This window comes from Elephantulus edwardii, unplaced genomic scaffold (genome assembly GCF_000299155.1).
Source record: "Elephantulus edwardii isolate Elephantulus edwardi_28Jun2011 unplaced genomic scaffold, EleEdw1.0 scaffold00003, whole genome shotgun sequence".
Classification (NCBI taxonomy): domain Eukaryota; kingdom Metazoa; phylum Chordata; class Mammalia; order Macroscelidea; family Macroscelididae; genus Elephantulus; species Elephantulus edwardii.
This window is the reverse complement of record NW_006399753.1, coordinates 42,952,621-42,977,605: the sequence shown is the minus strand read 5'-3', so window position 1 is coordinate 42,977,605 and position 24,985 is coordinate 42,952,621. Positions and strand designations below refer to the sequence as shown.

Sequence of the window (24,985 nt, the reverse complement as noted above, 5' to 3'; positions counted from 1 at the left end):
GCTTGGGAGGGTGGAGGGACAGCGCAGGAGGGGAAGACCCTCTATGAGATGGATCGATTCAGTGACTGGGGTAATCGAGATGGGTGTGTCAGAGGCAGTGCGGTTTGCGCAGGATAGAGCAGGGTTTAGGGCTGTTGTGCATAGGGTCGCTATGAGTCGGAAACGACTCGACGGCACATAACAACAACAACAGGTAAATACATACATAATTTTATTATCAGTAGTATTAACTAACTCTCCCTTTTAAAAGTTCCTACATTTATTACAACATTTCTTATTTAAACACATTTAATTTTCTTTACTACTCATATTTCTGTTAAACAAATAAAGATTTGTCATCATTAGTGTTTGCTAATGTAATGATTTAATATCAATTGATTTTGCTTACAAAGACAAAGGTTTTCAATTTTTAGAGTAGTGTTCTTTACCTGCTTGAAAAAAACCCCAACAGAATCCAAGCATAGTTAAACAGTATATATAATATGAAATTATAACCTAACTTTTCCTAAATTTGACACAGAAAAATAAGAGGGCTTTGTTTGAAAAGATCAGAAAATACAATATTTTCTTAGAATATAAAGCTGAAAATACTTTCACAGCTTCACTTTTCCCTTTATACATTATACTTAGAAAGAAATAAAGCTCAAAAATGTTTTCATGAAAAATAAATTACTCACTTTCCAGAAGGTTATCATCCTTTCATTTATCACAATTGACCTTTAACAAGTTTTCTGCAGAAATAACAACTTTTCCATTATTTCAATCAATATAGTTGATCATATTTCCCTGAACAGAATATAATTGAGTGTGTATGTATACACACATATATAATATATATGTAAACCTATACACTCCACACATTACTAGGTAATAGATTTTGAAAGATGGTGTCTTTTAGTCATAAATTCCATGAGGCTATAATCTTTATAAAAGCAAATGATATTATCTTTCTCTGGCAGAGTGACAGATGGAACTAACTGCTGACTTTGGAGTTAACAGTCAAGAGTGTAAACATCTACTGATTCTTCCTATCTGTATAGCTATCTTAACCCAGGGGACTCTGATGAATTAGTGGTAAGGAGTTGCACTATAAACCCAAAGGCATACAGTGCAAATTCACTAGTGTCTCTATAGAAGGAAGGTGGGAAATCTCCTCCTGTGATATTTATGGCCTCTGAAACCCAGTGGAAGGTCATCTCTGTGTCAGTCTAACTCGATGGTACTTAACAACTCTGTCTGTCTATCTATCTATATACTTACTTATCTGTGTATCTAACCATTTATATGCTAAACTGACTCATTGCTGATTTTAATTGAAATTTCCAAGTCTGTTAAAAAAACACAAGACGAGATTATAGATCTTTCTCCCACAGAAAATAATTCTCTATAGACTATGACATCACAGTTCCTGCTCTTTTTCTCTCTCATATATTTGTGCCAAGAAATCTGGAGGGCAACCATCTGACTGGAAGAGATCTGTTTGTTCCTATTCCAAAGAAAGGTGACCTGACAGAGTGCAGAAATTATCAAACAATACCATTAATATCACATGCAAGTAAGATTCTGCTAAAATTATCCAAAACCAGCTGGAACAGCACATCAACAGAGAACTGGCAGAAGTGCAGGCTGGGTTTAGAAGAGGCCATTGTACTAGGGATATTATAGCTAATGTTAGATGGATCTTGGCTGACAGCAGGGAGTACCAGAGGAATGCCTATCTGTGTTTCACTGACTATGCGAAGGCATTTGACTCTGTGAATCACAACAAACTGTGGCTGACTCTGAGAAAATTGGGGATCCCAGAAAACTTGGTAGTGCTTATGCAAAACCTTTATTTGCAACAAGAGGCAGCTGTCAGGACAGAACAAAGGGATACTGCATGCAGAGCAGATTGTCCAGGATGCTGGGCTCTACAAGGAGAAATGTGGCATCAGGATTGGAAGAAGACTCATCAACAATCTGCGTTACACAGATGACCCAATCCTGTTTCCTGAAACTGAAGAGGGCCTGAAACACTTTATTCCGAAGGCCAAGGACTCTAGCCATAAATATGCATTGAAGCTCAACATCAAGAAAACAAAGATTCTCACCACTGGGCTCATTGGCAACATCATGATAGATGACAAAGAGACTGAGATTATTAAAAGCTTACTTTGCTTGGCTCCACAATAAAAACTCTTGGTACCAGCAGCCAGGAAATCCTTTAATCTAAAAAATTGCCTTTGGAAGTCTGCTGTCTGAGACTTCTCCAAAGTATTAAAGAGCACAGTGTCAGTCTGGAGACTAAGGTGTGCTTGATCCAGGACATGGTCTTCACAATTACTTGCTATGTATCAGAATGCTAGACAATGACTAGGGATGATTGAAGAATTGATGCCTTTGAGCTGTGGTGTTGTGATAAGAGTATTGAATATACAACATGGACTGTTAGGAGAACAAACAGGCTTGTCCTAGAGAGGGTGAAACTAGACTGCTCCTTGGAGGCAACGGTTCTGAAGCTTTGTCTGACATATTTGGGGTATGTTGCAAGTATGGACTAGTCTTTGGAAAGGGATGGCATGCTTGGGAGGGTACAGGGACAGTGCAAGAGAGGAAGACCCTCAATGAGATGGATTGATTCAGTGACTGGGACAATGAGGATAAGTGTGTCAGAGGCAATAAGATTGGCATAGGATAGGGCAAGGTATAAGACTTTTATACATAGGGTATCTATGAGTAGCGAGCAACTCAATGGCACATAACAACAACATATTTGTATTTGTGTGCAAGTAAATATCTAAATAGATATATAAATATATAGATTTAGATATTTCTATATATGAAATGTACTTATATCTGTGATATGCAAATATCTCATATATACATATATCTGAGATATAAATCTAATCTAAATATACACAGATGATAGATATAATTTCTAATTTTAAATTCCAGATTAAAGAAATAATATTTTTTTAACAAAAGGAAGGTACTGGAATTTGCTTATCAATCTGTAAGATAACAAACTCTGGGCAAAAATACATGTTCAATATTTACTTATCAACAATTCTTTATTAATTTCCATTATTTCATGGTTCATACAGATGCATGGAAACAAGATTGGTATCCAATTCTTAAACAGCTTGCCTCTAGAAACTCTATGAACTTTGATAAATGTCAATAGTTGTAGAGGGGCTTCAGGCCTTTTGTTCATAGGGTCACTATGATTTGTGCTCAACTCGAAGGCAAACAACAACAACAACAGATGTATATTTTGTATACCCCCCACATACTTTAAATGACACATAATTGAAACATCTAAAAAGATTCTAGTTGTTAAAAAAAAAACGTAGAATTGCCACTATGTTTGCCCCAAATAAAATAGCTAAAGAAAAGGGAGATGAGGTTTGAAGGACAGAAAGACATTCAGAACTGACATGAATGAAGCAAATGGGGATGACTTTTTATTACTAACTATATAATATTCTTAAACACATTTATTTCAAAAGCAAAATCTAATGATGCATTTTCTACTATAGTGGACTATGTAATAAACATGTCTTTCTTATGTTTGAACTTGAGTTTTTATATAACGACAGTGACATTTTATATATTTAGCCCACAGTTTTAACAGCTCCTAAATATTCATAATGCTAATTTTAAGTCACAGCATGATTTGTTAATTCTTATAACTCTGCCAAACCTTGATAAATTGGTCTAAATTTGAACCAGATTTTCTAAGCCTTTAAGTAACATATTAATTCAATATTATTACTGTCAAGCATAAAATATGTTCAGAAGCTTCCAACATCACATCACACTACTTCACAGCTGAACTGGCATTCCATTCCATTAAACTGGCTAATTTACTTGCAATTGAAAGAACCAGTAAGGTTTACTATTGTTCATGCTTTTAATGGATTTGTACTTTTGATCAATACTGAAAAATAAGAAAGGGAATATGAGAAAATTATTTTAAGAAAACTAATGATTTAAATAGTTAAAAAATATGAACTCCATGTTTCACAAAATTAAAAACTCAAGGGAAAGAGATAAGGGGTTTCTTCGTTGTTTTGTTTTGTTCTTTACTTATCAAATACTGTTTTTCTTTCAACACAAAACCACTGATCATAGATGGTCAAACACCAGAAAAATTTAGAAGGATATCATGCATTAGGAAAGGAGAGGGTTACTAAACAGGCTAGAAAGAAAGAAAATACAAAGGTGGATATCAGAAGATACTTTTAAACTTTCTCGAGACCACAGAGAAACTAATATAACAAGGATAAACGATGAAGAATATATCTGAACAGAAGATTTCAAAGAACATTTCAAGAAGACAAAATAAAAAGTACTATAGTGAAATGAGCAAATAAATACTTGAAGTTAGGAAACTAAAAAAAAAAGCCATGCTCAGTATTTCTCAAGCTGAAATAAAAAAAGACAACAAAGATTGAACTGGGCAGTGCAATAATAAAGGATTCTGTGTGCAAACTATTGAATAATGCAGAAGACATCAAAGGAAGATGGAGTCGATACAGATAGTCACTCTACTAACAATAACGAGGTCAATGAATAGGTAGCATATGCTCAAAGGCCAACACTGAAGGCATTGTTGAAATCTGAAACTCCAAGAAGTAGTGATTTACTATTTTAAGTTGATGCAATATTATGTATGTACTCATCTGCCAAGAAATTTAGAAAATAACTACTTGCTGTATCTGACCAATTGACTGGGAGAGATTCATACTTGTACCCTTTTCGATAGAAACCTATTTCATATATACAAAAGAATGTGAAATTACAGAACAATATCATTAATAAAAATTGTAGAACACAATTCAAACCAGCTAAAATTGTCAAAAGTGAAGTGCCATAAATTCAAGATGAATTCAGAAGAAGACATAAGCCAAAGGATATCTGATGGCTCAGATAGATCTTAGCATATGTGAATTCACACATTTCCCCTATCACACTGCTATTGGCTGAAAACAGGGAATAATCTGAAAAATTTTTACCTGTATTTTATTGACTATGCAAAAGATCAATTTTATGGATTATAAAAAAATTACTGACAATTTTGTCATGAATGGGAAACTCCACAATGTTTAACTGTGTTCGGGAAAACTCAGAGCATATACCAGGAAGGAGTCATTTACAAAGAGAAAGAGAATATTGCATAGCTAAATATTAGGGAATATGTGTTTCAGGGTCATGCAATCTCACTGTAATTTTTTGGTTTTTATGCTAAGCAAATAAACTTAGAAGTTAGACAGTGTGATGAAAGAACACATGATCAAGTTTGAAGGAAAGCTCATTATAACCAGCACCATGCAGATAGCACAAACTTACTTGATGAAAATGAGGAAGACTGGAAGTTCTTCATGTTGAAACTCAAGATTTCAGCTCCTCATAGACGTACCAATGAATAAGAAACAGGGAAAAGATTGAAATGTTCAAGAATTTCATTTTCCTTGGGAGATTAAGAATGACTGATGCCTCCGATTTTAGTGTTGGCTAAGACTATTGAATGTACTGTTACTTTAAAAAAAAATCCAAATCTGTTTTGGAAGAAGTACAGATATCAAGATCATTAGTATTGAGGAGAGCAAGACTTCATCTCAGAAACTTTGATCGTATTCTCAAAATGGGTTAGTCCTTAGAGAAAGATGTTTAGTACAGTAAAGGGACATAGGAAGATCTTTAATAATATGGTTTGAAACAGTGGCTGCTGTAATAATGAACAACAGCAGTAATGATGATGGTGGAAGGCCAGGCAGAGTTTTATTCAGTTGTTTGTATGGTAGTTACTCAAAATAATTTACTTGCTCAAGTATAGAAAAAAGAAAAATCAAAACAAAACCTTGAAGTCTTTACTCAAAGACTTTAGTATGTTGTTGTTGCTGTTTTTATGTGCCATCAAGTCGCCTGTGACTCATAGTGACCCTACATGCAACAGCCCTAAACCTTGCTCTATCCCATGCCAATCATACTGTGCCTGACATACCTACCCCCATTACCCTAGTCACTGAATCAATCCGTCTCATCGAGGGTCTTCCTCTCTTGCACTGTCCTTCCATCTTCCCAAGTATGATGTCTCTCTCCAAGGACTGGTACCATCTTACAGCAAGTCCAAAGAATGTCAAATGAAACTTCAGAATCGTTGCTTCCAAAGAACAGCCTGGTCTCACCCTCTCTAGAATGAACTTGTTTGTTCTCCTAGCAGTCCATGGTATATTCAATACTCTTCTCCAGCAACACAACTCAAAGTCATCAATTCTCCTCCTATCATCCCTAGTCATTTTCCAGCTTTCCAATATATAGTAAGTCATTGCACAGACCTTGTTGCTCTTCAGTACTTTGGAGAGGTCTCTGCCAGCAGACTTGCCCAATGCAATGTATCTTTTTTATTTCCTGGCTGCTGGTACCAAGAATTTAAATTGTAGGGTTAAGTAAACTAAAGCCATAAACAATCTCAATCTCTTCCCCATCCATCATGATGTTGCCAGTGGGCCCAGAGGTGAGGATCTTTGCTTTCCTGATGTTGAGCTTCAATCCATATTGAAGGCTGAAAACCTTAACATCTCCCCTCTCCCCACAGCAAAGGCTTCAGGTCCTCCTCAGTTTCAGCAAGCAGGATTATGTCATCTGCATAATGCAGATTGTAGATGAGTCTACCTCTAATCCTGATGCCACATTTCTCCTTATAGAGAGCCTAGCTTCCTGGATTATATATTCCACATATAGACTGAAAAGATATGGAGATAGGACACATCCCTAGTGTACACCCTTCCCAATTTTGAATCATGCAGTGTTTTCTTGTTCTGTTCTGACAACTGCCTCCTGGTCCAAGTATAGGTTTCACATAAGCACAATCAAGTGTTCTGGGATTCCTATTCTCAGTGTCAACCACATTTTGTTGTGATCCATACAGTGCAATGTCTTTGCCTAGTCAATGAAACATAGATAGACATTCCTCGGGTACTCCCTGCTTTCAGCCAAAATCCATCTGACATTAGCTATAATAGCACTAGTACAACATCCTCTTATAAATCCTGCCTGCACTTCTGGCAGTTCTCTGTTGATGTGTTGTTCCAACCGCTTTTGGATAATTTTAGCAGAATCTTACTTGTATGTGACATTAGTAATATTATTACATAATTTCTGCACTCTGTCAGGTCACCTTTCTTTGGTATGGAAACAAATTTAGATCTCTTCCAGTCAGTTGGCCAGGTGGTTGTCCTTCAGATTTTTTGCCACAACTTAATGAAAACATCCCAGACAGCGTGTGTTTGTGAAAATATGTCATCAATTCCTGGGGCCTTATTTTGTTGTTTTGGTTTTTGTTTTGTTTTTCCAATTCTTTAAGTGCAGTGTCAACTTCTTCCTTTATCACCAGAGAGAGGTTTATGATACTGTGTCATGAAATTCTTCTGTGTCCGTCAATTCATTTTGGTACAATGACTGTATACTCTTTCCATCTTATTTTAATACTTCGTGAGTCATTTAATATTCTACCCAAAGCATCCTTACATATTGCAACTCGGGGCTTGAATTTGTTTTTCAGTTCCTTCAGCTTAAGATATGGTGAGCAAGTTCAGCCCCTTTGATTTTCTGAGTTCAGCTCTTTGCACATTTTGTTGTAATATTTTACTTTCTTTTCCTATGCTGCCCTTTGGAATCTTCTGTTCAACTCCTTAATATCTTTATTTATTCCCTTTGCTTTGGCTTTTCGGTGCTCTAGTGCAATATTTAGAGTTTCTTCTGACAGCCATCTTTTTCTTTTCTTCCTGCTCTGTCTTTGCAATGACCTTTTGTATTTTTCCTGGATGATGTTCTTGATATCCTCCCACAGCTCGTCGGGTCTTCACTCAAGGCCTATGTCTATGTCTTGTGTTCAAGGCCTCAAACCTGTTCCTAAAATGGTTTTGAACTTCAGGCAGGATAGACTCAAGGTCAAATTTTGGTTCCCGTGGATTTGATTATACCAAACATAAAGAGAATAAAAATTCTTACAACTCGAGCTATAAATGACCTTGTGAGAAATTTATGTATTCAGTTTAGTTAATGCCACTTTAAAAGTCCGTACAAACAACAGCTTCTCTTTCCTTTCACTGTTCTTTAACCTACATTGGTCTTGTTTTTATCGTTTCAACAAACTTGAATTTAATAATATTAAGGCATTAATAGGGAATTCTGGTGCTTTAGTGGTAAGGAATAATAGTACTGGGATTCCAAAGATACAAGATTCAACTCTAACAGCTGCTCAGTAAAAAAAAAAAAAAAGATGAACTCTCTCCCAAATGGCTACCTCTGAAATCATGCTAGAGGGACAACAGAGTCGGTTCTCACCTAAAATGCTAGTCCTCACCTATTCAATTCTGTCACATTCAATGTCACTACCTTACCTTGTTTTATCAAAGCACATACACTGTTGCACATTACTTTTAAAATTTTTTTCTATCTTTCTCTATTACAACATAGGGTTCAGAAAATAAGGTCCATGGTAATAGCTGTACCCCCGGAACTTGGCAAAACCACAGAATAAAACTTTCTTTGCAGTGAGCTGTTTCTCCTCTTTATCTAGCCACTGCGCATTACTAAATTGTATTTTACCTATTATAGATCTGGACAGTGCATTATATTTGAATGGTTTAGTGAAACAAATTGCTTCTCTCTAAATAAATAATTTTTTAAAAATATATCTTCTGGAAGTATGATTTATTTTCTCTACTATAACCCTTGTTTAGGGATCTTGGTGAAAAGTCATATTCCCAAGAATAAAATGTTTCTCATTCCCAGTCATATATTTTCAAGTATCTTAATGACAGTTACATTTTTTATTCTGATATCTGGTTGATTTAAAATGCATAGAATCTTGGTATGAAATAAGAATTTCAGGGTAGATGACAGAGCATTATAGTAGGAAACAAAATAATCCCTCTGAAATTCTTGTTCTACTATTTGCTATGTGAACTTGGGAAAGACACTATTAATTAGCTCTTATTTCTTATTAATTGACATAACAGTATCTTACCAATAATAAGGATCAGAAAGATGACATATATAGAAATACTTTTAAAATTAATTGACAGACTAAAAAGAATGTTTAATATTATGAATTGTTTCTCCTCTTGCATGACTCTTATTATGATTATATAAAAACACATACCAATTTATTTTAAAAAATGAAAAATAATTCCCTATTAAAGGAAGAAACAAAGAAACTAGTTTCTAATGTACTTTAACCCAAGAAACTGATAAATCTGCACACAGTCAATAAAGTTAAAAGGATGAGATATTAGGAGATATACAAATAATTTTTTTTTACTGGCCAAGGTCTTGTATTTATTGGTAGTTCTGAATTGTAATGATTACAGTGGACTTGCATGACTATAAAGAACAACAAAATCAGCCAGCTATATAAACACCATGGTTTCACACAAAGCAGATAAATATCAGAATGCCTAATTCCTATTTTTAAAAATTTGTAAGGGCATATGGCAGAATAATGCCTGGGGGAGGGGTCACTAGAAAGAATATGCATAAATAAAGAAGTATTTCTTACATCAAAAAAGTTCAAGAATCACAAAATCTGCAGAAACTTGGTATAATCAAATACTGCAGTACTGATTTAATCAGTATAAGATTGAAAGAGCTTTAGATCTGTAATAAAAATTCAAATTTGGGGAAGGACAAACTTTAAAACAGCAGCCTGTAGAGAGGGGAAAGGAGTGGGCACGGTGAACAGACACATTAGAACTGTGGGAACGTGTAATTGACCACTGTCAAACCAGTGTTAAGTTTCTCGGTTTCTCATGGAAAACATTTTATACACCTATATTTTTCCCTTCCATACTCTTTTAAGTCCATCGGTGTCCAAATAGTACATACCATTTTTGTCTTCTATTTTGTTGGTGATATAACAACATAATGTTGCATTTACTCCATTCCCTGCCCCATGTGGAAAAATTAGATGATTTCGAACACTTTCTTCAGCTCCATAATAAGCTGCCAGTCACTCTTCTGCATCTCATCTCTACACCAGTCTTTGAGAGCATCAGTGGACTGTCTGCTGATCTTACTGACAAGAATGTCTGTAGCTTCAAAGTGTCTTCCATACATTTTGGGAGATTCACCAGGGATAGGTTCTATTTTGACACAGACTTCTTGTTCTTTTTTTGTAGCATCCACTTGTTTATGGTTTATTTCAATACTTGTCACTATTCCAATATCAACAAAATTTTTGCTTGGCACACACATAGGTGTACCCTGTTTGACCTGACCTGCTTTCACAGTCACTGCCATCACTATTGGGTCTCTAGAATTGAAAATAAACTGAGGGAGAATCTTCATCTGGCATGGAAATACTACTATGTGCTTAAATTCTTCCTGTTTCTGTTTCTTTTAATCTTGTCTATATTTTGTAAAGGCATCAAATAAATGATAAATAATTTCTGCACTAAAAATTCTAACATCTAAACAATCAGCCATTTCTTGAGCATCCCGTTCAATTCTCACATCAAAGGCCAAAATTACGGCATATTGAGGATCATGTTCCAACATCACTGATGCCTTCATAACATCTTTCTTATGGACTGGGCCAATATTAATTCCTGCATAAGGTACTTCTAATGTTTTCAGAAATTCAAGTAGAGCTTCCAAAGAACCCAGAGTAGACGCCTGGACATAGATCCCCTTCTCTTCTAATTTGATGGCATTTAGTGTCTGCTTTAACTCACAGATCAACTCATCTTTAAGAACAGGGATCTCATCTTCTTTAAAAGCCATGAGAAGGGGTAAAACAGCTAATGTTTTCTCCAGGTCTTTTCCAAGAATCTTTACCCCCTGAGCTGCTTCAACTTCTTTATGCTTTTCATATTGGTTCTTCACTCGTAATTCCTTCATAGGAGGAGGTAAAAGTAGGCCTCGAATCTGAGTTACAATGGGCCCTTTTACTCCAAGAACAACGATTGTATCTCCTTCCTTCAAACGCCCATTGATCAGTATTACACCTATGGTGGTGCCCATTCCTGGGAGAGCTTTAACCTCCATCATCTGTGCTCTCAACTCTTCATACTGTGCAAGTCTCTTGCTCAACATAGTCTGAGTTAATTCGACAAGAAGATATATGAGACTTCCCATTCCATCACCAGTATGTGCAGAGGTAGGTACCAAAGACACGAAAGTACGAGGATCTTTATTCTCATAAAACAAAGCAGCATTCAAACCCTGCTGTGCAAATTCCACAATAATAGCTTTCGCTCGTTCCTCAAATTAATCTTTTGTAATTTTTTTTCCTGCTTTTCTAAAGTAACAGCCACATCAGAATCAGTACTCTTTTTCCAATCATATAACCTATCAATCTTGTTGAGAGCAACAATGAAGGGACATTTTTTTAGATTTAGAAGGTTGATAGATTCAGTTGTCTGAGGCTCCAAACCATGCATAATATCAACAACTAAAATGGCAATATCACAAAGAGAGCTTCCTCTGTTTCTCAGATTACTGAAATACTCATGCCCAGGAGTATCAATAATCAGCATTTCTGGAATGTGTACATTTTCTCCATCAAAATTTTTAATCATTTTACTCTGTTCATTAATAGCTTCAAGGGGAACATTAGTGGCTCCAATTTGCTGAGTGATACCTCCTGCCTCACCGTCTTGGACATGAGTGTGCTGGAGTTTATCCAGAATTTTTGTCTTCCCTGTGTCCACATGACCAAGTACACAGATAACGGGAGCTCTTAAATTTTCTGTATTTACATTTTTACTGTTTTCTAACCTTTGTTTCTTAATTCTCCGCTTAGCTTTGTCATAAGCCCTTTCTTCTTTACTTTGATCATCTTCAGAGTCATATTCATATCCCAAGTTCATTTCTTTACTTTGCTTTTTTATCTAAAAAGCTGTATATTTCGCTGTATCTTTTCCATCTGACACCTTTTCATCTTCTTCATCACCTTCACTACCTTCACTTTCTCCTTCTTCTTCTTCCTCTTCTTCACTCTCTTCTTCTTCCTCAGGGTTTCCTTTAATTTTTATATGCACTGTATTTCCTTTTTTTTCTCTTTCCTCATCACTGGCCATTGCTTCCCAATCATCTAACCCACCATCCTCAGCTTATTCCCCCTCTTCTGGTTCAACAGGAGGTAGTGTCCCTTCTTTGTCAGGTACACCCTGTTCAACAACTTGAATAGCAGCACTTAATTCTATTGGTTCAGACACTTCTTTATTTTCTAGATGTTGTGCTTTTTTCTTTTTTGTATCTTCATAAATTGACCTTTTCTTTGGCAAAGAGTTTTTTATGGCACTTCAACACCCTGAGCTTGTAAAAATTTGAGTAGCTTCAGCTCTGGCTCTGACTTCTCTCTGGGATTTAGTTAAAAGTTTTCCCTCTTTTTTCAAGCGTTCTTTCCTTTCTTTCTCTTTTTGCTTTTTCCTTTCTCTTTTTTCTTGGTCCAGTCGTTCCTCTTCTTTACGTTTGGCTCCTAATTCTTTGAGTTGTTTTATTCGTTCTTCCTCTTCCCAAATAAGTTTCAATAGAAACAGCGTCTTGTATTCTGGAAGCATGACCTTAATGTTAAGAAGCTGGCTCTAAATTAAGTTTTTGTGATTTAATAGCTGTATGTCATTGAAAATGTTATTGACATTAAGTCAATTCCACAAAGCTGAAATGAGGTAGAAATAATATCTTTTAATGAAACTGTTATGAATACCAAGAGAAGGACAATTTGAATGTGATACTTAGTCAAACTTCTGACATTTAGCATTTTATCAAGTAATATACGATAGTGATAATGGTTGTATTGATGATGATGATGGTAATGATTTATGAGAAGAGCTTCAAATACCAAACTCACTGCCACTTAGTTGATTCCAACTCATGAAAAGGCAGAGTTGAACTGGCCCATAAGGTTCCCAAGGCTCGAAATCTTTACAGAAACTGACTGCTATTACTTAAAACACAGCTGTTGGACACTGGTCTTTCAGTTAGCGGTGGAAAGCTGTGCCACCAGGACTATTATGGGAAGAAAAATATACCTTATCATTAAGGAAATTAGATAGAGCAAGATGTGAACAAGTTACTTGGTGTGAACTTTGAGGGTTACAGACTTTCTCCAGGAAAATATGTCACAGATTACAAGTCCTTCCTCAGAGATAGAGTAGATGCTCAAAGTCACACAGACAGAAAGTTCCAGGATAATTCAGTAGTCTGATATGCTTGAAATAAAAGAGTACTATATTATAATTTTAGCATTGAGGATTCTCCTTTATAGGGTCACTATGAGTTACCTGCCATTCAACGGCACTTAACAACAACAACATATTTTATTTTACTCTTTATCATATTGGCAATAAAATGTTACAGAAGTTGCTGGAAAAACTGACCAGCATAAGAATCATTGCTTTTCTTAAGGCTAAGGCTACACCTAATAGCAGAAAGAATGGCATATTTGAAAGTGAAGAGGTTAGAATTAAGAAAGTAAATTATCATATTCTTGAAGTAATTTGGATACTATATAATAAGAGCCTGAACTACAGAGAAGAAGTGGGTAAAAAGTAATAACGGATATTAGATGCAAGCAAGACATGTGTTAGAATACAAGTGCACCGATTCATCAGAAAGAATCTCATACCTCAGTAATGGAAAATGCAACAGAAAAGTTTTCAGAAATTAACATTCATATTACCACAAAACCTTGACCTGAAATAGTCTGAGAACTGTTCCAAAGACTCAAATAATCTATCTTAGACATTCTTTGATTTCACTTTTGTGCCAATTTGCTCCCTTTCAAGGTCAGAAACATAATCCTATTGAATCTGGCTAGGAAAGCAAATATCCCGAATGCCTACATATTGACACTTAAAAAATTATGTCTTGTCTAATGACTCAGTGAGTGTGACATTCCATAATTGAAATTCTTATTTTGTGATTCAGATACACTAAGAAAGTTCCCTGCAACTAAATTTTGTCCACTGATGTCATTGTCTGCAGGGATCCCATCCACATATGCTGCATGCAATTTCCTTTGATGTACTCTATATAATTGAATGATGTCCTCGACACTGGTTTTTCCAATAAATATCATGCACAATGACCTTGAAAACACTCTTTCTCCTTGAAAAGTTCTTTTTCTAATCGGGTCATTAATCAATATACCTAAAATATTAATATGAAAAGCAATAAAAATAAAGTCATTTTGGCTGGCACTGATAATTGTAACTAAATGGTACTTTTGTTATAAAAATATTTTCATAAAGTAAAATATATTTATCTACACTGATATACATATGTACTTCAAATCAGATACTAGGATATGAGTGTCAAAGAAGTATTATGGCTTAATGCTTTATAACAAAGCTATTGAATTAGTTTATTTCTTACCATATGTATACATACATTTAAATTAAACTGTGTGATAAAATCTACAGTTCTACTTTCAATAACGATTACTAGAAACATTGATCAAATTAACTATGCAAAGACTTCCTTATAAATTCTAAAAATAGCAAGACTCCAAATTTCAGCTTTCTACAGCAACAGTTGCCTTAAAAATACATTTAATTGGAAGAATTTTTTCTGGAAAACAATGTATTCAAATTTTATGAATAAACTAGGATAATAAAAAATTACCTACACTTGGAAAATTTTAAATTAATTTAGGGAAGTATGAAAGTGTAATTTTCAGGTCACTCAGTTAGTTTGAAAAGTTGGAGTTATTCTGAATAGTAGTCTGAGGTATGACTACACATTAATGAGAGTGATTTAATAAGCAATTTTTAAAAAATCAATCTTATTATTGTAGAGCAGAGGTCAAAAGCTGGCAGGCTACAGGCCTGATTTTGCCCTCAAATATGTTTTGCTTGGCCCACATAAGCTTGCCAGTCAAAGGCTGTAAATCTTTCAAAACAGTTGCCAACATTTAAAAATCAAAATATGCCTAAAAACCTGGGTCTCAAATTTCTTTAGTGGAAAAAAATCCTACTCCTTAAAATCTGGAAAGCTAGTTTTCTTTTCTCATGACAACTCTAATCTGCATACAAGTAAATGCATGACAGCTAGGTACACTGTGATTCTTTCCTTTGTCTGATCCAGGCCATAGATTTTCTGATTCCTAGATAAGCAACTAGAACTGGACAATGAATAAGAATGACAGAAAAAGAAGTGATGCCTTTGAGCTGTCGTGTTGGAGATGAGCACTGAACATCCCATGGACAGCCAAGAGAACAAACAGATAGGTCTTGGAGAGGATGTTCCCGGAGTACTCTTTGGAGGCAAGAATGATGAGGCTTCACTTCATGTACTTTGGGAATGTTATTAAGAGGTACTATTCTTTGGAAAAGGACACGATGCTGGGAAGGTGGAGGATTGGTGAAGGAGAGGGAGACCCTCCATCAGCAGGGATTAACACAGTGACTGCTGCAATGGTCTCTTGTGTGTCAGGGAGTGTGAGGATGGCATAGAATAGAACGGGGTTCAGATCTTTTGTTCACAGAGTCACTATGACTCACATCATGATGGATGGAGAAGAGATTGAGGTTGTTAACAATTATAGTTTGTTTGGCTCCACAATCAACACTTAGCACCAGCGGTCAGGAAATCTGAAGATGAATTGCATTGGGAAAATTTTCTCTCAGGGACTTTGCCAGAGTATTGAAGAGCAATGATGTCAGTCTAGAGACTAAGGCACACCTAATCCAGGCCATGGTATTTGCAATTACTTGCTGTGCATCAGAAAGCTGAACAATAACTATTGATGATAGACGAAGAATTGATGCCTTTAAATTGTGGTGCTGGAAGGGAGTCTTGAACATACCATGGACTGCCAAGACAACAAATAGGTCTGTCTAGGAGAGGATGAAACCAAATTTCTCCCTAGAGGCTAGGATTTTGAAGCTCAGTCCCACATACTTTGGATACATGGCCAGGAGGGACTGGTCCTTGGAGAAGGACATCATTCTCAGAAGTGTGGAGGAATAGCACAGGAGAGGGAGATCCCAGAAGAGATGGCTTGAGAACAGTAACTGGGGCAATGGGTATTGGTGTGTCAGAGTCACTGAGACTGGCTCAGGACAGGGCAGGCTTCAGAGCCATTGTACATAGGGTCTCAGGTGACTTGACAGTGTATAGCAACAACAACAAACAAAATGAGTCATGCTCAACTTGATGTCACCCAACAACAACAACAACTGCATTCTTTTACTGCTTTACAAAGTGCATGGCATTTCTCCAGCACTACCAATCCACCAGCCACTCGATGGGACAAAAATGAAAGGTCTCTTCCCTCCAAGATTTACAGCCTTGGAAATCCAACAGTCACTATGAATGGAAATCCACCCACTAGCAACTACTTGCTATGCATCAGAAAGCTGGACAATGACCAAAGGTGACAGAAGAAGAATTGATGCCTTGAGATTTTAGAGTGGAGAACAGTTTTGAACATACCATAGACTGAGTTTGTTTGTTTGTTTATTATCTAATATTTTATATATTTTATGAGATATATATCATGTTCTTCCCATTTATTTATTACTCATTTTTTAACTTTCTGTATACTTGAAGCTTCTTGTTGTTGTTGTTGTTGTTATGTGCCAACGAGTCACCTGTGACTCATAGTGATCCTATGTACAAGAGCCCTAAATGCTGCTCTATCCTGTGCCAACCTAGTCATCTCCGACACACTCATTTCCACCACCCCAATGACAGAATCTACCCATCTCATTGAGGGTCTTCCTCTCCTGCAGCATCCTTCCACTCTCCCAAACATGATGTCCCTCTCTAAGAAGCAGTCCCTCCTTGCAACATGTCCAAAGTATGTCAGATGAAGCTTCAGAATCCTTGATTCCAAAGAGGGCTTCACCCTCTCCAAGAGAAACTGTTTGTTCTCCTAGTAGTCCGTGGTATATTTAATACTTCTCCAGTACAACAGCTCAAAGGCATCAATTATCTATCATCCCTAGTCACTGTTGAACTCTTCGATACATAGCATGTAATTGCAAAGCCTATAGCGTGGATCAGGCACACCTTAGTCTCCAGCCTGACATCGTTGCTCTTCAGTACTCTTGAGAGGTCCCTCACACCTGACTTCCCCAATGCAATTCTTCTCTTGATTTCCTGGCTGCTGTTACCAAGAGTGTTGGCTGTGAAACCAAGTAAACTAAAACTGTTAACCATCTCTTGACCATCCATACTGATGCTGCCAATAGGCCCAGTGGTGAGAATCTTTGTCTTCTTGATGTTGAGCTTCAATCCGTATTGAAGGCTGCAGTCCTTGACCTTCTGCAGCAAGTGCTTCAGGTCCTTCTCAGTTTCAGCAAGCAGGGATGTGACATCTGCATAACACAGGTTGTTGATGACTCTTCCACCAATCCTCATGCTACATTTCTCCTCGTACAGCCCAGCGTCTTGAAGCTTACTTAATCAAATATTAACATTGGGATTGTTGTAAAGGAATTTCTGGATAGAATTAAAATCATAAATCATGTGATCAGAGAGAGAGAGTACAGAGAATACTCAACTAGTTTATTTGGAAAAGTAGTTCATTCTGAAGATTGTAGTCTTTGATCTTCTATAGAAAATGTTTCAAATCCTCTACACCTTTAGCAAGCAAGGTTGTATCACGTAAAACAGGTTGTTGATAAACCTCCCTCTAATCCAGATGCCACATTCTTCTTCATATAGTACAGATCCCTGAATGATTTGTTGAGCACACAGATTCAATAACTACGCAGAAAGGATACTACCCTGACACATAACTCTCTTACTTTTACAGCACGGTTTTAAATGGTATTTTAAAACATGTTCCCTTGTTCAATTAGACAGCATCTTCTTGATCTATCTGTAAATTTGCATGAGCAAAGTTAAGTGTATTGGGATGCCCATTCTTCTCAATGTCAGCTATAATTTGTTATTATTAACACAGTCAAATGTCTTTCTATCACTACAGCATCAAGAAAACAAAAATCCTCACTAATAAATGAACCAGCAATACTATGATAGAGGAAGAAGAGAGAGTTTTTTCAATTATTTGCTTGAATCCACAATTAGTGCCCTTGATACTGTTGTTGTTGTTGTAATTGTTATGTGCCATTGAGTCGCTTGTGACCCACCCTATGTACTAGAGCCCTAAACCCTGCTCTATCTAGTGCCAACATCATTGTCTCTGACACACCTACTTCCATTATCCCAATCACTTAATCGATCCATCTCATCTAGAGTTTTCCTCTCTTGCACTGTCCCTCCATGCTCTCAACCATGATGTCCCTCTCCAAGGACTGGTCCCTTCTTGCAACATCCCCAAAGTATGTTAGACAAAGCTTCAGAATCCTTGCCTCCAAGGAACAGCCCAGTTTCACCCTCTCCAGAATGAACCTGTTTGTTCTCTTAGCAGTTCATGGTATATTCAACACTCATCTCCAGCACCAGAGCTCAAAGGCATCAATTCTATTTCTATCATCTCTAGTCACTGTCCAGCTCTCTGGTGCATACCACACAATTGTGAAGACTATGGGCTGGATCTGACCCAACCTGACGTCGTTGCTCTTCAGTACTCTGTAGAGGTCCCTGACAGCTGACTTTCCAAATGCAATTAATCTCTTAATTTCCTGGCTGCTGGTGCCAAGAGTGTTGATTGTGGAGCCAACCAAACTGAAACTGCTAATAATCTCAATCTCTTCACCATCCGTACTGATATTGCCAATTGGGCCAGTGGTGAGAATCTTTGTTTTCTTGATGTTGAGCTTCAGTCCATATCGAAGGCTGCAATCCTTAACCTTCTGCAGTAAGCACTTAAGGTCCTCCTCAGTTTCAGCAGGCAGAGTTGTGTTATCTGCATAACATGGATTGCTGATGAGTCTACCTCAAATGTTGATGACACATCCCTTCACATTACAGCCCAGCCTCCCAGATGATCTGTTCTGCATGTTGACTAAGAAGATATGGAGACTGAATACATTTCTGGAGGACACCCTTCCCAATTTTGAACCATGCGATGTCTCCTTCGTCTATTCTAATGACTGCCTCTTGCTTCAAGTATAGGTTTCGCATAAGCACAATCAAATGTTCTGGGATTCACATTCTTCTCAGAGTCAGCCACAGTTTGTTATGATCCACAATCAAAAGCCTTTGCATAGTCAATGAAACAAAGATAGACATTCCTTGTTATTCTAGCAACGAAGAAATAAAAAGATGTGTTGCATTGGGAAAATTTGCATTAAAGGACTTCTCCAAAGTGTTAAAGAGCAAAGAGGTCAGTATCAAGGCTAAGGTGTACCTGATCCAAGTTAATTATACTTTCAATTACTTGCTATGCTTCTGGAAGTTGGACAATGAGTAAGGATGGCAGCAGAAGAATCTGCAATTAAATTGTGGTGTTGGGGAAGATAATTGAATATCCCATGAATTTTCAAAAGGATAAACAACTCTGTCTTGGAGAAAGGACAAACGAGTGTTTTTTTGTTTTTGTTTTTTTGTGTTTTTTTTTTCAGAAGTAAGGCTGATGAAACATCATCTCAGTTACTTTTGGCAAATTTTCACGGGAAACCAGTCCATGGAGAGAGACATCTTGCTGGAAAAAGTAGAGGATCAAGGATGACAAAGAAGACCCTAAACAAGATAGATTGACACAATGTATCCCAAAAATAGACTGAAGCATGTCAGAGAACATGAAGATTGCATTATAGGGCAAGATTTGGATCTGTTGTTCATATAACTACTATGAGTCATAGTCGACTTGATCAATTCTAAAAGTAACATCTCTCATATAATGAGTTCTCTAAGAGCAAAGTATTTTCTCCAAATGCAGAAATTCAAGGGTCTTCTGTGAATGAGAATGTCAGTGATCGCATTGCAACATACTCAGAAAAAAGAAAAAGAAATATCCTTATAATGAACTGAATACTTACCATGTAGCAAAAAACTGAAAGCAGCCTATAAAAACTAAACACAGTCCTCAGCTGACAGTTGGAAGAAAAATGGGAACCTTTGTCACAAAAATTCAAGGACATTAATTGTACCAAAGCTCAGTGAACTTGAAAGATGACATTGAGCCGAGATGGGAATAGCAGCTGTGACTGATTCAATTTCAGGCACGTGAGATCTTGAGCCTGGACTTAACTCAGGGCATGATCTACAAAAAATGTTAGAAAATATATTTAAGTTGTGTCTCTTAAGATTTTAAGTTTATGATATTTTTAAATAGCAATTGAACACTAGTTCAATATTGAATCACTTATCCAACTATTTAATGGAACTTTAATAATGCTTCTGTACCTTCAAGTTGGAATTAACTAATAGCTGGCTGCACTAGTGTTTCAGAGACAGTAAACTGCATGGGAAGAGATTGTCCATGTATCTCCTGAGGAACAGTTGGTGAATACAAACTGTGTATCATTAGATTGGCAGTGCAATTCCTTACCACCGGGCCACCAGAGCTTTCTCTTCACAAAATTGTTGTTGTTGTTGTTGTTGTTGTTGTTGCTGTTGTTGTTGTTAGGTACTATTTAGTAAACTATGACTTATATTGTTGTTGTTATCTGCCTTCAAGTTACCTGCAAATCATATCTTGAGCTAGTCCCACTGACACAGACACACCTAACCCCCTTATCTAAGTTACTGTGTCAATCCATCTCATCCAGGTTCTTCTTCCTTTCTTGCACTGTACTTACACCTTTCTGAGCATGATATCATTCTCCAAGGACTTGTTCCTCCTGGCCACTTGCCCGAAGTATGTGAGACAGAGCTTCAAAATCCAAGCCTCTAAGAAGCAACTTCGTTTCACCTTCTCCTAGACAAATGTGTTTTCTCTCTTTGCATTCTATGGGATGTCCAATATTCTTCTCCAGTACCACAACTCAGAGACATTCATTCTCCGGCTGTCATCCTTAGTCATCCAGCTCTCTAATTGTTGTTTTTATTATGGGCCATCGAGTTGCCTGTGGCTGGGAGTAACCCTATGTATACTGCTCTGAAACCTGCCCTGTCTTGAGCCAGTCTCACTGACTCCAAATCACCTACCCCATTGCCCAATTAATCCATCTCTTCTGGAATCTTAATCTTAAACTCCTGCATCTTTTCAAGGACTTGTTCCTCCTAGCCACATGCTCAAAGTATGTCAGATGAAGCTTCAAAATCCTAGCCTCAAAGGGGTAACTTTGTCTCACCCTCTCCATGGCAGACTTATTTGTTTTCTTCATAGTCCTTGGTAAATGTTCAAGATTCTTCTCCAACACCATGACTCAAAGGCATCAATTCTTCTGTTATCCTTCATGGATCTGAAACTCAATTCTGGTCATTGTCATCCTCTCTGATATGCATTGCTTTCATCTGTCACCCTTAGAGATTCTCCAATTTCATACGAGAATAAATAACTGAAAAGAACATGATTTGAATCATGTGCATCTTAGTCTTTAAACTGACATCAATGTTCCTTAACACCTTAAAGAAGAACTTTGGGGGAGCTCTGGTGGCCTAGTGGCAAGGAGCTGCAACTACAATTCCAGAGGCGCACGGTTCGAATCCACCAGATGCTCTGCCGGGGAAGGAGGGACAATCTCCTCCTGTACCAGTCATATGTGATTTGACGGTACACGCACACAAAATAATAATAAAAAAAGAAGAACTTTGCAGCATATTCGTTACTAATACAAGGTGTATTGATTGTGTACCTAACAGGCATAGAGAAAGGATACAGCCCTACTGCACAATCCCTTATTGATTTTAACCCACACAGTGTTTCCTTACTTTGTTAAGATGATAGTTTCTTGTTCTATTCATAGATTTCAAATGAGCAAACATAAATCTGAGATTCCAACTTTTCTCAATGCTAGTTATAATTAATTATGATCTCCACATTGAGGTAGGAAAAGAAGGGTCAAATAAAGAGAGGAAAGGCTTCAACTGAATGCATAAACTTAGAGTATAGTATAATTTAGAAGAGTATAGTATAGCATAGTTATCCCACCCTAAGTAAATGTGTTCAGTTGAAACCTTTCCTCTCTTTGTTTGACCCTCCTTTTCCTACTTCTTTGAATGTTCAACCCATTGATTCTTTTTTCTTTTTTTTCCTCCATTGTTTCGAAATATTTCTTTCTGATATCTTCTCCCTGGTCTTGCTGTGTTTTCATTTTGTGGATTATTAATTACTCTATTTAAACAAACTTTTAAAGTTGGATAAACACTTTGAATTTAATTTTAATTTTTTAGTGATCTTTCCCTTTGGTATTTTGGGATTGTGTCTCTTATATATGAAAGTGTATTCTCTTTCAAGTGGACCAGCGAAATCACATATTAGATGTTTTCTAATAACTTAAACACTCATTGTTCTTTCATTACTTCTTCAAGTGTTCAATGTTTTGAAGTGACATCTCCTTGAAATTTTGTTGCAGTTTTCTGAAGATTTATTTCATTCCTCTGTTATTATTAATGGGTAAGAAATGGCACCGCCAACCAGTTCAAATTCAGTAACTCTTCTACAAAAGACAGACAATTTCTTTCTTGAGATTTATAGCCTGTGAAAATCTTCTGGAGGGTCAACTATGAGCAATTCCAACAAAAATCAATGGAGTTCATTTTCTTTCCCTCCCTTCCTTCCTTCCTTCCTCCTTCTTTCTTTCTTTCTTTCTTTCTTTCTTTCTTTCTTTCTTTCTTTCTTTCTTTCTTTCCTTCCTTCCTTCCTTCCTTCCTTCCTTCCTTCCTTTCTTCCTTCCTTCTTCTCTTTCTTCAGTACATATGATATTGAATATTAGAATAATAGAATATTAAGCAAACCTCCTGGCTTATTGTTTCAATCAGTGGGTTGCTCTTCAAGTGATAAGATAAATAGAATTTTTTCTATCTAGTGAACTGTCAGAATAAGGTCTAAGTATTGTCATTTTTTTCTTTAAAAGAAGCATTAGACTCTATGTTTCTTTCCTAGCATTCATTTGCTAACTGCTGAGACCTTCATAGATAGGAGCTTATAAGAGTATAAAGTGGTAAATAATTTTTTAAAAATTTTTATAACATTAAATATCCATTAATGCTATTAGCTAAAAACTGCACCCCAGTTATTTATTAAACATAAAAAGTATTTGTATAAAAATACTTGTTTAAAACTAATCAATCAATAAACAAAAATATTTAAAATACAATCAATAACTGGAATCAGCACAATTGTCCATCAAAATAAGAATGGATAAGAAACCTCTAGTGATGAAGCCTTTCAGTAATATTGTTTGAAAAGAATACTGAATATCACACAACTGCCAAAATTGCAAATAAATATATCTTAGAGAAGGTGAGGTCAAGATCCTCCATATATATAGCCAAGGATAACAAAACTTTGGCTACCATACTTTGGGCATGTTTTTAGGAGTTGACCAGTCTTTGAAAATGAGCATTACCCTTAGAAAGATGTAAATCAGTGTAAGAGGGGAAGACCCTCAATGGGATGAATCAACTTAGTGGCTGCAGCAATGGGTTTAAGAATATTAGGGATGGTGAGCATGATACAGGATAGGGCAAGTTTCTGATCTGAGGTTCATGGGGTTGCTATTTGTTGTGATCTACCTGAGGGTTGTTAACGATAATAACAACAGTTGTATAGTCAGTTGATAGGAAGTAGCATTGCTAAAAATAAATAAAATATTTTGGAGTTGCTTTCATAGTTAAAAAAGTAATTTCTAGATCCGTCTTAAAGTACAACATTGTGAGTGACAGGATAATATCCATATGCATACAAGGAAGTCGAGTGAATACCACTATCATTCAGATATATGCACCAACAACCAGAGCCAAAGAAGAAGAAATAGATGATGTCTACCAACTTTTACAGTGGGAGATCAATTGAACATGCAATCAAGATGCTTTGATAATAATGGGTGACTGGAATGCAAAAGTTGGGAACAGAGAAGAAGAATCAGTAGTTGGAAAACATGGGCTTGGTGAGAGAAATGAAGCTGGAGATAGAAAGATTGAATTTTGCACAATGACCTATTCATTGCAAATAAGTTTTGTAAGAGACATAAACGCAGGTTTTACACATGGATTTACCTGATGGTGTGCAGAGGTATCAGATAGATTATATCTGTGGAAAGAACCCTGAAGAAGCTCAATATCAGCTGTGAAAACTAAGCCAGGAGGCTGATTGTGGAACAGACCACTAACTACTCATATGCAAGTTCAAGCTGAGGCTGAGAAAAATTACACCGAATCCACAAGAACCAAAATATGACTTTGATTTCATCCCACCTGAATTTCAGAACCATCTCAGGAACAGGTTTGAGGCATTGAACACTAATGAGCAAAGACATAGTGAGTTGTGGGAGGATGTCAAATGTATCATCCAGGGAGAGTGCAGACATTCATTACAAAGGCATAAGAGGAATAAAAGACAAAAAGGGATGTCAGAAGAAACTCTGAATATTGCACTGGAGCATAGAGAAACCAAAGCACAAGGAAGAATTCAAGATACTAAAGATCTGAACAGAAGATTCCAAAAGGGAGCACAGGATAACAAAGCAATATATTACAATGAAATGTGTGAGGAGCTAGAGTCAGAACATCTAAAGGGCCAAACTCTTTCAGCATTTCTTAAGCTCAAGGAATTGACGAAAAAATTCAAACTTAGAGTTGCCATAATCAAGGATGCTTTAAGCAGAATATTAAATGATCCAGGAGGTATTAAAAGAAGATGGAAGGAATATACTGAGTCTTTGTATTGAAAGGAATTAGCAGATACAGAAGGATTTAATGAAATAACATATGAGCAAGAGCCTATAGTGATGAAGAAAGAAGTTCAAGCTGATTTGAAGGAAATAACAAAAAATAAGGCACCAGGAATAGATGGTATACCAATTGACGTATTTCAGTTAACAGATGCTACCCTGGATGTGCTCACCAAGTTGTGCCAAGAAATCTGGAGAACAACCTCTTGGCCAACTGACTGGAAGAGATATATATTTGTTCCCATTCCAATGAAGGGTGACCCATCAGAGTGTGGAAACCATAGAATGATATCATTGAT

At 36.6% G+C, this 24,985-nt stretch overlaps 1 pseudogene; it reads right to left on the bottom strand.

The window, feature by feature from the left end:
* Positions 1 to 9,951: 9,951 nt before the first annotated feature.
* LOC102859071 lies at positions 9,952 to 22,052 on the bottom strand (annotated as a pseudogene).
* Positions 22,053 to 24,985: the final 2,933 nt, after the last annotated feature.